Source organism: Pseudophryne corroboree, chromosome 11 (genome assembly GCF_028390025.1).
Source record: "Pseudophryne corroboree isolate aPseCor3 chromosome 11, aPseCor3.hap2, whole genome shotgun sequence".
Lineage (NCBI taxonomy): Eukaryota > Metazoa > Chordata > Amphibia > Anura > Myobatrachidae > Pseudophryne > Pseudophryne corroboree.
In genome coordinates this window covers 319,288,216-319,302,486 of record NC_086454.1, presented here as the reverse complement: position 1 = coordinate 319,302,486, position 14,271 = coordinate 319,288,216, and the positions used below count along the sequence as shown (strand labels likewise).

Genomic DNA, 14,271 nt, shown 5'->3' with positions numbered 1-14,271 from the left:
AGCTGCTTCAAGTCTAAAGTAAATCTTGGCCTACTTGTGGTCTTCTTAATGACCTAACTTAGAGCACGTTCAGCGTGGAGGACAACAGTCTTGATTACAGCGGTTTCCGTCTCTACTGGGCACATGGCAGTTCTATTTATAACCGTGGAAGCGATTCCTGCCTATATAAATTTTTGAGAGTTGGTGTATTCTGCTCCTAACAACTGGAATCTAAGTCCGCGTTCTCTGACTGGCTACATAGTGGACTTTGCCCACAGACTACACAGCACTGCGGTTGTGCAAGTACACACAATAGTAATTTGCCGTACAGCAGTACATATTGTTATACAGTTGGTACCTATTTTGAACCTTTGCTTCCCTTACCTTCAAAACCTGGCTATGCCACTGCCCCCTGTCCTGGATCATGGATTCATTACCAAACAGGGCCTCATCTGTGTGGGGTTTAGGTGTTCCACGTTTGTGGGTGTTTCCTCTGTATGATCTGATTTCACCAGCCAGTGATAAAACATACTGTTTGATAAACTGGCTGCCAATTAAAAGTGGATCCTTGTCTGTGTTTACGAGGTAGGGAATATAGACTGTAAGCTCCGATAGGGTAGGGACTGTTGTTAATGATTAAACTTTCTCTGTAAAGTGCCGCCATATATTGATACTACATAACTGTTATTAATATTGCCCTCGCTCTTCAAAATAAAACCTGCTTGCACAATTGGTAAATAGATGCACCTAATCTGTATTTAGCAAGAAATGCCTCTTGCTCTGGTAAAGTTGCCCCGTTGACCAGTACAAAAGTCTGTTCCCCCGCAAACGTCATCTTGTTCTGCAAAGCAATTATTATTATTATTACATTTTATTATAAGGCACCACAAGTGTTTCGCAGCGTCGTACAAAGGACAGTACAGGGAGACAAAACTTAGCATTACAGTAAATAAATAACAGAAATAGAGTACAGGTAACAGAGCACCACACATTCTCAAGACATAATACAGCTAAGATGTAAGTAGTGAGGGAGTGATCATCGTACCACTAAGAGCTGGCGGCCATAGATAGAGATGAGCCTTTACCAGCAGGAGAAAGAGCAGGTAAAGATGGTCGCTGAGTAGGAGAGAGCTGCGAGTGAAATGTGTTGAGAAGAGGGCTTAGATAACAAGAGGAAAGAGGGGCCTGGTCTGAAGAGCTAACAATCTAGTGGGAAGGGTCGACAGACAGATGACATGAGGTGCAAGCAAGCGGCAGGTAGCCTGATGGCAGTATGTAAGCAAAGCTGAGATGTTCATGGAATGAGGCAGAGGGACAGAGGAGCGGCCTCAGGACTAGGTTATGCGTCGGGAGGGTACGCTTTGATGAATAGGTGGGTTTTAGAGCCCGTTTGAAGCTTTGCAAGGTTGGGGAGAGTCTAATGGAGCGGGGGAGTGCGTTCCACTGAAGGGGTGCAGCACGAGCATAGTCTTGAACTCGAGCATGGGAAGCAATGACCAGGGCGGTGGAGAGGCGACGGTATTGGTCGACCATAGGGGGCGGGAGGGAGTATGAAGGGAGAGGAGGTTGGAGATGTATGGAGCAGTGGAATTAGAGATGGCCTTGTATGTGAGGGTGAGGAGTTTGAAGAGAATTCTGTAGGGGAATGGGAGCCAGTGTAGATTTAGTCGAAGGGGCGTGGCAGATGTGTAGCGGCGGGAGAGGAAGATAAGCCTAGCTGCGGGGTTCAGGACAGATTGGAGGGGAGCAAGATGGGAGCAAGCGAGGCCAGTGAGGAGAACATTGCAGTAGTCAAGTCGTGAGATGACCAGTGAGTGGATGATAAGTTTAGTTGCACTCTGGGAGAGAAATGGCCTGATACGAGCAATATTGCGTAGCTGGAACCTACAGAATTATGCCAGAACTTGGATGTGTGGTGCAAAGGCGAGGGAGCAGCCAAGAGTGACGCCCAAGCAGCAGAGTTGGGGAATGGGGTAGATGGTGGTGTTGTCAACAGTAATAGAGATATTGGTAGGGGGTGTTGCTCTGGATGGGGGAAAGATGATGAGTTCAGTTTTGTCCATGTTGAGCTTCAGAGAGCGCTCAGACATCCAGGAGGAGATTGCGGAGAGGCAGCTGGAAACCTGAGAGAGGACAGAGGGGCAGACAAACAGTGGCAGTTGCTCGATCATTCCTGGAGATAATTATATATCAGGTGCTAGAAAGGGGGAGGGGTCACAAAGACCAGACAGAGAGGGCAGTGCAACCCCCACCCCCATGGTATCCCTCCAGCACACTAAAAAGTACCTGTAACCATACCTGAACCTATCTTGTAATAGAAATTCAGATAATTGATCACATGTTTGCAAATTGTAATTTTTTTGTGTCATTTTTAGTGTTCTGGGGGGATACCAGGGGGGAAAAAGCACCCCCTCCCTCTCTGTCTGCTCTTTGTCTGTGACCCCTCCCCCTTTCTAGCACCTGATATATAATTATCTCCAGGAATGATCGAGCAACTGCCACTGTTTGTCTGCATGTGTGAGAAAGGCATTGAATGGGAGCAGTATTTGGAAGACATGCTGTTTCTTGTAGTGCTAATGGGAGATCCTGGGGGTGGCTCCCGGGTAAGTTATCTCTCTGTCTGTATGTGTTTTAGTAATAGCCTTTATCATGAGGCCTTACTGTAGACAAATCACATGGCCCTGTGTGGGCACTGCTATTATGTAGTGTTAGGACTGCTTATATCAGAGAAGCCGTGAAGTGGCTCAGCAGCTAAACATGTGTTTGCAAACATGTGTGAACAATTCTCTGATTTTCTATTACCAGATAGGTTCAGGTATGGTTACAGGTAATTTTTAGTGTGCTGGGGGGATACCAGGGGGGAAAAAGCACCCCCCTCTCTGTCTGCTCAGAGGACAGAGGGGGACAGATCAGGAGATGAGAGGTAGAGTTGTGTGTCGTCAGCATAGAGGTAGTATTGAAGGCCAAAGTTATTAATGAGCGCACCCAGGGAAGAGGTGTACAGGGAGAACAGAAGGGGGCCAAGGACAGAACCCTGATGGACACCAACAGGAAGGATGGAAGGGTGTGAGGTGGTGCCGGGGGCAGTCACAGAGAAGGAGCGGTTAGTGAGGTAAGAATAAAACCAGTCAAGGACAGTGCTAGAGAGGCCAGCGTTTTGGAGTGTGTGGAGGAGGAGAGGATGATCCACAGTGTCAAAGGCAGCAGAGAGGTCCAGAAGGATGAGCAGAGAGAAGTGAGCAGAGAGAAAAGTGGCAATGTCATATTCCTACATCTGTGCTGGTATTTTTGCACTATTGGGGCACACACTGTAGTTCAAAATATCGACACCTGGAATCCCGAACCTTCTTCCAGTGGGACACGCTGCAGTCCGCAGGGTGCAGGGACAGGGAGGGTATGGTTAGCTGCCGGGGAGGGGGGGGGGGTTAGGGTTAGGCACTTGGAAGGGAAGTTTGGGGTTAGGCACCACCGGGGAGGGCTAGAATACTTTTGAAGGGGCTGTCGGGATTCTGACCTCTGGCATCTCGTCCATTGGGATACCATACTGAATCCATGCATGACGGCACACAAAACCACATGTCCCCTTAGAATGTAAGCTCTCACGAATAGGGCCCTCTTCCCTCATGTGCTTATCCTTTTCTTACTTTAATAATCCTCAACTGCCCAAATCCCGCAGTTTTTTGGCCACCTTGGAACTTATCTCTATGTCGTTTACTGGTGTAGTTATACTTAGTTACCCTGTACTTGTCCTATATTGTCTTCAACTGTAAGTCACTGTTTTCCTGTTTTGATTATGAGCATATGTACTCTGTAATTGGGCGCTGCGGAACCCTTGTGGCGCCATATAAAATAAGATTTTACTTACCGATAAATCTATTTCTCATAGTCCGTAGTGGATGCTGGGGACTCCGTCAGGACCATGGGGAATAGCGGCTCCGCAGGAGACAGGGCACAAAAGCAAGCTTTTAGGATCACATGGTGTGTACTGGCTCCTCCCCCCATGACCCTCCTCCAAGCCTCAGTTAGGTACTGTGCCCGGACGAGCGTACACAATAAGGAAGGATCTTGAATCCCGGGTAAGACTCATACCAGCCACACCAATCACACCGTACAACTTGTGATTTGAACCCAGTTAACAGTATGATAACAATGAAGTAGCCTCTAAAAAAGATGGCTCACAACAATAATAACCCGATTTTTTTGTAACAATAACTATGTACAAGTAATGCAGACAATCCGCACTTGGGATGGGCGCCCAGCATCCACTACAGACTATGAGAAATAGATTTATCGGTAAGTAAAATCTTATTTTCTCTAACGTCCTAGTGGATGCTGGGGACTCCGTCAGGACCATGGGGATTATACCAAAGCTCCCAAACGGGCGGGAGAGTGCGGATGACTCTGCAGCACCGAATGAGAGAACTCCAGGTCCTCCTCAGCCAGGGTATCAAATTTGTAGAATTTAGCAAACGTGTTTGCCCCTGACCAAGTAGCTGCTCGGCAAAGTTGTAAAGCCGAGACCCCTCGGGCAGCCGCCCAAGATGAGCCCACCTTCCTTGTGGAATGGGCATTTACAGATTTTGGCTGTGGCAGGCCTGCCACAGAATGTGCAAGCTGAATTGTACTACAAATCCAACGAGCAATAGTCTGCTTAGAAGCAGGAGCACCCAGCTTTTTGGGTGCCTACAATATAAACAGCAAGTCAGACTTTCTGACTCCAGCCGTCCTGGAATTATATATATATATATATATATATATATATATATATATATATATATATATGTATTTTCAGGGCCCTGACAACGTCTAGCAACTTGGAGTCTTCCAAGTCCCTAGAAGCCGCAGGCACCACAATAGGTTGTTTCAGGTGAAACGCTGACACCACCTTAGGAAGAAACTGGGGACGAGTCCGCAGTTCTGCCCTGTCCGAATGGAAAATCAAATATGGGCTTTTGTAGGACAAAGCTGCCAATTTTGACAATCGCCTGGCCGAGGCCAGGGCCAACAGCATGGTCACTTTCCATGTGAGATATTTCAAATCCACAGATTTGAGTGGTTCAAACCAATATGATTTGAGGAATCCCAACACTACGTTGAGATCCCACGGTGCCACTGGAGGCACACAAGGGCTGTATATGCAATACTCCCTTGACAAACGTCTGGACTTCAGGAACTGAAGCCAATTATTTCTGGAAGAAAATCTATAGGGCCGAAACTTGAACCTTAATGGACCCCAATTTGAGGCTCATAGACACTCCTGTTTGCAGGAAGTGCAGAAATCGACCTAGTTGAAATTTTTTCGTGGGGCCTTCCTGGCCTCACCCACGCAACATATTTTTACCACATGTGGTGATAACGTTGTGCGGTCACTTCCTTCCTGGCTTTGACCAGGGTAGGTATGACCTCTTCCGGAATGCCTTTTCCCTTAGGATCCGGCGTTCAAACCGCCATGCCGTCAAACGCAGTCGCGGTAAGTCTTGGAACAGACAAGGTCCCTGCTGGAGCAGGTCCTTTCTTAAAGGCCGATGCCACGGTTCCTCTTGGAACAGACATGGTACTTGCTGAAAGCAAATCCCTTCTTAGCTCCCGAGGCCATTAGTCCTCTGTGAGCATCTCTTGAAGTTCCGGTTACCAAGTCCCTCTTGGCCAATCCGGAGCCACGAGTATAGTTCTTACTCCTCTATGTCTTATAATTCTCAATACCTTGGTTATGAGAAGCAGAGGAGGGAACACATACACCGACTGTTACACCCACGGTGTTACCAGGACGTCCACAGCTATCGCCTGAAGGTCTCGTGACCTGGCGCAATACCTGTCCCATTTTTTGTTCGGGCGGGACGCCATCATGTCCACCTTTGGTCTTTCCCAACGGTTCACAATCATGCGGAAAACTTCCCGATGAAGTTCCCACTCTCCCGGGTGGAGGTCGTGCCTGCTGAGGAAGTCTGCTTCCCAGTCGTCCACTCCCGGAATGAACACTGCTGACAGTGCTATCACATGATTTTCCGCCTAGCGAAAAATCCTTGCAGTTTTTGCCACTGCCCTCCTGCTTCTTGTGCCGCCCTTTCTGTTTACGTGGGCGACTGCCGTGATGTTATCCCACTGGATCAATACCGGCTGACCTTGAAGCAGAGGTCTTGCTAAGCTTAGAGCATTATAAATTTGCTCTTAGCTCCAGTATATTTATGTGGAGAGAATTCTCCAGACTTGATCACACTCCTTGTGTGACTGCTCCCCAGCCTCTCAGGCTGGCCTCCGTGGTCACGAGCATCCAATCCTGAATGCCGAATCTGCGGCCCTCTAGAAGATGAGCACTCTGTAATCACCACAGGAGAGACACCCTTGTCCTTGGATATAGGGTTATCCGCTGATGCATCTGAAGATGCGATCCGGACCATTTGTCCAGCAGATCCCACTGAAGAGTTCTTGCGTGAAATCTGCCGAATGGAAGCGCTTCGTAATAAGCCACCATTTTTACCAGGACTCTTGTGCAATGATGCACTGACACTTTTCCTGGTTTTAGGAGGATCCCGATTAGCTCGGATAACTCCCTGGCTTTCTCCTCTGGGAGAAACACCTTTTCCTGGACTGTGTCCAGAATCATCCCTAGGACCAGCAGACGTGTCGTCGGAACAACTGCGGTTTTGGAATATTTAGAATCCACCCGTGTTGTCGTAGAACTACTTGAGATAGTGCTACTCCGACCTCCAACTGTTCTCTGGACCTTGTTCTTATCAGGAGGTCGTCCATTTTCTTTGAAGACGAATCCTCCTTTCGGTCATTACCTTGGTAAGGACCCGGGGTGCCTTGGACAATCCAACGGCATCGTCTTGAAACTGATAGTGACAGTTCTGTACCACGTACCTGAGGTACCCTTGGTGAGAAAAGGCAAATTTTGGGACATGGAGGGAAGCATCCCTGATGTCCCGGGACACCATATAGTCCCCTTGTTCTTTGCTATCACTGCTCTGAGTGACTCCATCTGGATTTGAACCCTTGTAAGTGTTCAAATTTTTCAGATTTAGAATAGGTCTCACCTAGCCTTCAGTACCACCATATAGTGTGGAGTAATACCCCTTTCCTTGTTGTCGGAGGGGTAATTTTATTATCACCTGCTGGGAATACAGCTTGTGAATTGTTTTCAATACTGCCTCCCTGTCGGAGGGAGACATTGGTACAGCAGACTACAGGAACCTGCGAGGGGGGAAACCTCTCGACATTCCAATCTGTACCCCTTGGATATTACTTGTAGGATCCAGGGGTCCTGTACGGTCCCAGCGTCATGCTGAGAACTTGGTAGAAGCGGTGGAGGGCTTCTGTTCCTGGGAATGGGCTGCCTGCTGCAGTCTTCTTCCCTTTCCTCTATCCCTGGGCAGATATGACTCTTATAGGGACGAAAGGACTGAGGCTGAAAAGACGGTGTCTTTTTCTGCAGAGATGTGACTTAGGGTAAAAAACGGTGGATTTTCCAGCAGTTGCCCTGGCCACCAGGTCCCATGGACCGACCCCAAATAACTCCTCCCCTTTATACGGCAATACATCTTTGTGCCGTTTGGAATCTGCATCACCTGACCACTGTCGTGTCCATAAACATCTTCTTGCAGATATGGACATCGCATTTACTCTTGATGCCAGAGTGCAAATATCCCTCTGCGCATCTCGCATATATAGAAATGCATCCTTTAAATGCTCTATAGTCAATAAAATACTGTCCCTGTCAAAGGTATCAATATTTTTAGTCAGGGAATCCGACCAAGCCACCTCAGCTCTGCACATCCAGGCTGAGGCGATCGCTGGTCGCAGTATAACACCAGCATGTGTGTGTATACTTTTTAGGATATTTTTCAGCCTCCTATCAGCTGGCTCCTTAAGTACGGCCCTATCCGTAGATGGTACCGCCACTTGTTCTGATAAGCGTGTGAGCGCCTTATCCACCCTGAGGGGTGTTTCCCACCGCGCCTTAACTTCTGGCGGGAAAAGGTATACCGCCAATAATTTTCTATCGGGGGAAACCCACGCATCATCACACACTTCATTTAATTTATCTGATTCAGGAAAAACTACAGGTAGTTTTTTCACCTCACACATAATACCCTTTTTTGTGGTACTTGGAGTATCAGAAATATGTAACACCTCCTTCATTGCCCTTAACGTGTGGCCCTAAAAGAAAATACGTTTGTTTCTTCACCGTCGACACTGAAATCAGTGTCCGTGTCTGGGTCTGTGTCGACCGACTGAGGTAAATGGGCATTTTACAGCCCCTGACGGTGTTTGAGACGCCTGGACAGATACTAATTTGTTCGCCGGCCCTCTCATGTCGTCAACCGGCTTGCAGCGTGTTGACATTGTCACGTAATTTCCATAAATAAGCCATCCATTCCGGTGTCGACTCCCTAGAGAGTGACATCACCATTACAGGCAATTTGCTCCACCTCCTCACCAATATTTTCCTCATACATGTCGACACACACGTACCGACATACAGCACACACATAGGGAATGCTCTGATAGAGGACAGGACCCACTAGCCCTTTGGGGAGACAGAGGGAGAGTTTGCCAGCACACACCAAAACGCTATAATTATCCAGGGACAACCTTTATATAAGTGTTCCTCCCTTATAGCATTTTAATATATATACATATCGCCAAATCAGTGCCCCCCCTCTCTGTTTTAACCCTGTTTCTGTAGTGCAGTGCAGGGGAGAGCATGGGAGCCTTCCCACCAGCCTTTCTGTGAGGGAAAATGGCGCTGTGTGCTGAGGAGAATAGGCCCCGCCCCCTTTTCGGCGGGCTTCTTCTCCGGAGTTTTAGATATCTGGCAGGGGTTAAATACATCCATATAGCCTCAAGGGCTATATGTGATGTATTTTTCGCCATACAGGTATTATACATTGCTGCCCAGGGCGCCCCCCCCCAGCGCCCTGCACCCTCCGTGACCGCTGTGTGAAGTGTGCTGACAACAATGGCGCACAGCTGCAGTGCTGTGCGCTACCTGATGAAGACTGAGAGTCTTCTGCCGCCTGGTTCCGGACCTCTTCATCTTCAGCGTCTGCAAGGGGCGTCGGCAGCGCGGCTCCGGGACGAACCCCAGGGCGAGCCCTGTGTTCCGACTCCCTCTGGAGCTATGTCCAGTAGCCTAAGAATCCAATCCATCCTGCACGCAGGTGAGTTGAAAATCTCTCCCCTAAGTCCCTCGATGCAGTGAGCCTGTTGCCAGCAGGACTCACTGAAAATAAAGAACCTAAAAACTTTTTCTAAGTAACTCTTTAAGAGAGCCACCTAGATTGCACCCTTCTCGGCCGGGCACAAAAACCTAACTGAGGCTTGGAGGAGGGTCATGGGGGGAGGAGCCAGTACACACCATGTGATCCTAAAAGCTTGCTTTTGTGCCCTGTCTCCTGCGGAGCCGCTATTCCCCATGGTCCTGACGGAGTCCCCAGCATCCACTAGGACGTTAGAGAAATAAAGGCTAATAATAATGTCAAAAAGCCGATAAGCATCCTTAGGTTATCCTTTAAAGGAGCCCTAAACACAAAAATGTAAAATTTTCAGGTATATACCATAAGCTTAATGCACAATTGCGCGTTCATGTGCGTAGCTCATTGCTTCTACTCATATTATGTGCTGCACGTCACATCATTTACCCTTGCCCCGACTTCCACAGCAGCTCTGTTACAGAGTAATATATTACTGTGGCTCTGTAGGAGTATACCTCCCAGCTGTCTCCATTTAGGCAGGACAAGCCCTGACCTGTTTACTGGCATGCTGTGCGTCAGTGCAGCGTAGAACAGATGCTACACACGCCTGCCTCTAGCGCATGGCAATGCATTTGAGATATTAAGGGAGGGAAGGTGGGTGTGGCCTTCCTCTTCAGAAGTGCTGCTCTGTTCCCTAGGGGGCTGCAGCGTTGCCTCTGTTGTTATATGACCGCACGCTGCTAGCACGCACTATAAATGCACATGTTCCAGCTTCACACTACTGTTCCACATAGAGGACTTCCAGAATTGGGAAGTTCGACCAGCCCTACAGTGGACCACATCATGAAATTACCATGCAGAGACACAGGGCCCGATTCAGGTTTGTTAGCATAGCAAAAATAAAGCACACAACTGGGCAAAACCGTGTTGCACTGCATGTGGGCCAGATGTAACATGTGCAGAGAGAGTTAGATTTGGGTGGGTTATTTTGTTTCTGTGCAGGGTAAATACTGGCTGCTTTTGCATGTAGCCCACAAATGTTCGACAGCTTTATGTATATTCTGCAATTTAGAATTCAGTTTGAACAAACCCTACCCAAATCCAGATCTCTCCGCCCTATCTGCAGTGCAGCATGGTTTTGCCCAGTTGTGTGCTTTTTTTTGCTTTGCTAACAAACCTGAATCAGACCCACAGTGCAGAGTTTAGAGACCAGATGAAAGCAAAAAATAGACAGGTCAGAATGACACTCTGATGCCCAGAATGCTGATTAGTGTTACATCCCCATTTTGGTAGCTGATGCAGTTTAGTGAACTGAATGTATAAAGTAAACAGACAAAAGAACATTCGAAGGACTCATTGTGTGTCCCCAAGTGATCAGTGCCCCCTAGTGGACAAATAGGTGGTGTGGTCAGTAGCATGTGTTTGGCCAGATGTTTGTTGATCTATAAATAGTTTGGAAAGTGACCAAGTCAACAGCATTCGTTCTGACCCTCAGTGTGCAATGTCAGGCTGGGATGAAAGCCCGTTAAAGGACAGAGCTGTGAAATGAATACAGACAGGGTGTTTACATGCACAGCTGTGCCGAGAGATGGATTGTCACTCTCATCCTGTGACACTAATGCGGAGCATCTGCTTGTCCTGTGCTCAGTGCCAGCCTCTCATCTGGATTCAGACAGTTTCCTGATAGCTTGGAACCACTCACGCTAGACGTTAGGGCATGAAATATAGTCTACGGGGAGGTTGCAGTAAGGGTGTCAAGTTTAACCGTTACAAAAACACAGACGCGGCCCTTGCTCTGTCTGTAATGGATATGGAGCGGAATTGTAGAAGTAAAAGGAGTAAAAACAGGTCCATTCATCTGAAACTGACTATAATGCTGTCGCTGCTTACGTTTATTAAATAATACTTACATTCCTAGATTGCGAGATCTACATCTCTGCCACAGAGACACACAAGTTTACAATCCCTATGGGTGTAGCAAGCTTATTGGGCCAAATATACAATTTCTATGTCGTGTCGCATGCATCCTGTGATTATCATCAGACTGCGCAGGTGAGTCTGGAGCAAATGCAGACGGCGCATGTGCTGCACCATGCACATGCACCCAGAGGGAGGACACAAGAGTGGATGTTTTCGCTCCCTGCGTGGCCGCTTGTCTCAATCTTCAAGCGTGTGTTTCTAGTTGCCAACTGAGCAGATCCGTGTGGTGGACGTGTAGACCGATTTCCTCGCTTGTTTCTGGCACGCACACAGAGATTGGACGCCAGTTACAGACTTGTCTTTTGCACCCATTCGTCTATTTGCTGATATAAATGTAGACAGCCACGGAAGGTACAATGGAAAACAGGCAATATTCACTTTAGCATAAGGTGGTGATCCCGGCTGCCGCAGACTGTGGTGCTTGCAGACGCTTTGTGTTCCACTCAGAATCTGTCCCAAAATGTGAATCAGATCACCACTGTCTGCCGCATGACTATTCCCCAGTTAACTTGGATTACATCTGGCGGAGACACCCGGAAACCAGAGTGAAAGGCTACTGTACTAGCTCATAGGTGGAATGGAGCACTCTACTGCAGACAGCCACACTCTGACAGACTGCCCGAGTCACACTGAGCCTCTGACCTGGGATACAGCCGGGGCGACTACTTGGGTTCGGGGCCCAGGACCACAACCCGCTTGTGACTACGGTCGAACCCAGGACCAACCAGGGTAGTCTGCAGTGTGACAGCGTGACACGGGTCACACTAAAAGTAGCAGAGACACAGATCACCAGCGCTTGGAGATGATGTCATCACATTTTCTTTGGACAACAGTGGCCACTACTATACATTGGGTGGATCTCGACTCCTGGTATCTACTTTTGGAACTCTGCTGTGGGGATGTCTAGACGCCAGCAGAAATTCATATTTTATCTGCCAGCACTTATCACTAATTATTGGGGGCGCACAGCGTCTAATTTAATATAAGCAATTATATTTAGGTGTAGTATAGGTATGTTGCAGACAGCGGGATCCTCACAGTCAAAGAATCCCAAGTACAAGGAAGGGTTAGGCACTAGGAGGAGGGTTATGTTAGACAGCAGGGGGATGGGGGGGATGGGGTTAGGCTGCGGGAGGGGACGGTTAGGGTCAAAATACTAACCGGAAACTGTCGGGATACTGCTGTGACTATCCTGACCGTCATGATAATGACTGCCGGGATTCGTACCCAACTCATGGTATGTTATGTTAACATTCAAAATATTGACTTAGGTCGACATGAGAATGTTGACATGATAGTGATATAGAGTGAACATGTCATATTGCGCCCAATCTCCCGTCTAAAGTGACGGGAGATCGCGGGGCGATATTCAACTGATCCCCGTTATCACGCGTATCGTGCCTCTAGCTGTCTGGTATATCTGCGTAAAGCGTCAAAAGCAGACTAAACTAATGGGCACAATCGCGAAAAGTCCAGTTTAGCGCCCAAATGGGACACTTTGAGCATTTCAGCTTGACACCCAGGGGGGTAGCGAGCTGAAATGAGGTTATCACGCCCGTCGGCAGAAACAATTCAATTGCTCCCCGTCCGCCGGCAGCTATTTAATTCCGCCCATATCAACACTGGCTAGACTGAAATTCAGCAAGTCAACACTGATGTTCATGCACCAGTTTAAGCCACTCTCTATAAAGAAACAGCATAATGCATTATTTTCAGTATGTATAATGCTAACCTAATGTGCAAATAAAATGTTTGAACAAAAAAATTTTTTTTGCATAGTGGGACTGATTCAGCGATGGACAGTAGTTCAAAGCCGCTTGTGACAGTAATTTTCACAGCTGACTGATGGAAGTGGGGTCTGCGAGGCCAGGAAGTCTGCGTAGTGACACACAGACCTTTGGTTTCCCCTCCTCCCAGAAACAGGGGGCGATACACCCCCGTTTCTGGGAGCGCAAGCCTCCCCCCGCTCCCTTCCAAAACAAAACCCTCAAGCAGCTACCCAGGGACGGATCTAGACTTTTCTTTAGGGGGGGCGGTTTACTGTTTAATATTGACTCCTCCCTCTACAATCCCAACTCCTCCCATCTGCAATCCTAACTCCTCCTCCTCACAATTCTGACTGAACTTTTTGAGTGAGACTGAGATAGAGCTTTGTGATTGTTCTATGTACATGTGACTGTGCTATGGTGTAATTGTATTTATTAGCCCTAGTACCCACACACCAGCAAGTGAGGGGCAAATGCTCTGTAACCCTTGCTCTCCTTGCTCCTCTGTGCTGCTGTGGTATAAGCTGCAGCACATCGTTCTGCCTCAGGCTCTCCCCAGAGAGCTCTCTTCTGCTCAAAAGTGGGCATGGCTATGACTGTGTTAGGGGGGGGCGATCGCCCCCTTCGCCCCCCCCTAGATCCGGCCCTGCAGCTACCTCTCAATCAGGCAGCGACAGAGGGGTACTATGGGTTACATCGCAAGTCTGCAGATGCTCAGAACAGGCCTTGCGCAGCTACAGATTAGCCGATAATCAGGAATCTGCGTACGGCAGGTGCCCTGCGTCCCTCTCAGAACCAGGTGTAGCGTGGCTAGAAATTTAGGTTTTCTAGTCCTTAAACAGTTTCCTGAAATGTCAGACGAGAGGGTTAAACAAGCTGGTAGGACACACAGTTCCGCCTTCTCCTGGCCTGTCTTAGGCAATTCTCAGTCTCCGCTATAGGAGACATAAGGTAATTAGCTGGAGGAGGCCACGGAATCCACAGAGCTACAATTATACAGAGGACGGAACGGAGAGTATAATTACATTCACAGCTCACTTTACATCCTGCAAAACTTCACTGGGATCCAATCCAAATGCCCTGCATTGTTCTCTATCGCTTTATAAATAAACATATTATTCACCAGCACTAGCTTTTTTTTTTTTTTTTATATGATTTTTTTTTTCTTTTTCATTTTCTGCATTTCAGGTAATTAGTCATTCATTGGCTCACAATGTAATTAGTGTTGAACTGCTAAGCTACCCCCAAGATGACTGCACAGACTTTTCCTGTTTGGGCAATTTGATAGCTTCAAAATAAACTTTTCCTCCGCTTGTTTTGTTATTTAACACCCATCTGTTTCTTGGAAA

At 47.8% G+C, this 14,271-nt stretch overlaps 1 long non-coding RNA gene across 1 annotated transcript in view; it reads right to left on the bottom strand.

Annotated features, from left to right (window-relative positions):
- Positions 1 to 713: 713 nt before the first annotated feature.
- LOC134969613 (uncharacterized) overlaps positions 714 to 14,271 on the bottom strand; it is a 47,391-nt gene continuing 33,833 nt past the window's right edge. The window contains exon 4 of the long non-coding RNA XR_010189509.1: positions 714 to 820. This is a non-coding gene — a long non-coding RNA (uncharacterized LOC134969613). The remainder of the gene's footprint in view (positions 821 to 14,271) is intronic.